Consider the following 1248-nt stretch of genomic DNA (forward strand, 5'->3'; position numbering starts at 1 on the left):
ACAAGAGGATTGCAAGTTCAAAGCCAATCTCAGCAATTTAGCAAGGCCTTGTATTTAAATAAAATAGAAAAAAAATGGCTAGAGATGTGGCTCAGTGTTTAAGCACCCCTGGGTTCAATCCCCAGTACAAAAAAAAAAAAAAAATGACCATAGATCTCAATGGCAGATTTAAGCATGCAAAAGAAACAACTGGTAAGCTTGAAGATAGATCAATTGAGATCATCTAGATTTAGAAAGAGAAAAATTTAAAAAAAAATCAATGGAATCTCAGAGAAATATGGGAAACCATCAAAAACATCAAAATATGCGCAGGAGAAGTCCCAGAAAAAGAGTACAAAGACAAAAGATAAGAACAAATATTTGAAAAACTAGTGACTGAAAATTCCCCAAATATGCTGAAAAATTCACTTAAGAAGTTTAGCAAAACCCAGGAGTGGATAAACTCAGAGACACACACCTAAACACGTTATAATCAAACTATTAAATGTGAAGAGCAAAGAATCTTTAGATTAGCAAGACATAAGTAACTCATCATGTACAAACATTCATCAGTGAGATTAATGGTTCATTTTTCATCAAAAACCATGGAGGCCAAAAGACAGTGGACTGACATATTCAAAGAGCTAAAGGAAAAATATGTCAACCAAGAATTCCATCTCCAGCAAAAGTATTACTCAAGACATTGCCAAATAAATAGAAACTGAGAGAGTTGAGTCATCACAGGTCTTTCAACAGGAATTCTTTGGACTGAAATGAAAAGACACTAAAGAGTAACAGAAATCCACATGAAATTAAAAAAAAAATGGTAAAATATTCGCCCTCAAAGGTGGCAAGAAAAAATCCCTGAAACAGCTCAAGAAGCATGCCAGAGATATGGATGAGGAAGATGAGGCTTTTAAGCAGAAACAGAGGAACAGAAGAAACTTGAGGAGCTAAAAGAAAAGGCTGCACAGAAGGGCCCCCTGGCCACAGGTGGAATTAAGAAATCTGGCAAAAATGAAGCTGTTCCTTGTGCCTGAGATGACGGTGACTTTGATTCCATTCCTATTTAAACACCAGGATCCCTGCTGTAACATCTTTTGTCACCTATAGCTAGAATGAAGTGATGTCTTGGAGTCTATTGTAAATTTAAAAACAAACTTTTGTGAAAAAACACAGTGGTAAAACAAACTACATAATAAATATAAAAGACACTATGAAAAATTATTTTTTAAACTATTTTTTAAAAATCCAATTTAGGGCAGGGGC

The 1248-nt window shown here is 34.7% G+C and overlaps 1 pseudogene; it reads left to right on the forward strand.

Moving 5' to 3' along the window:
• Nucleotides 1-801: 801 nt before the first annotated feature.
• LOC125614294 lies at nucleotides 802-1019 on the forward strand (annotated as a pseudogene).
• The last annotated feature ends 229 nt before the right edge of the window (nucleotides 1020-1248 follow it).

Source organism: Marmota marmota, unplaced genomic scaffold, assembly GCF_001458135.2.
Source record: "Marmota marmota marmota unplaced genomic scaffold, marMar, whole genome shotgun sequence".
In the NCBI taxonomy this organism is placed as follows: domain Eukaryota; kingdom Metazoa; phylum Chordata; class Mammalia; order Rodentia; family Sciuridae; genus Marmota; species Marmota marmota.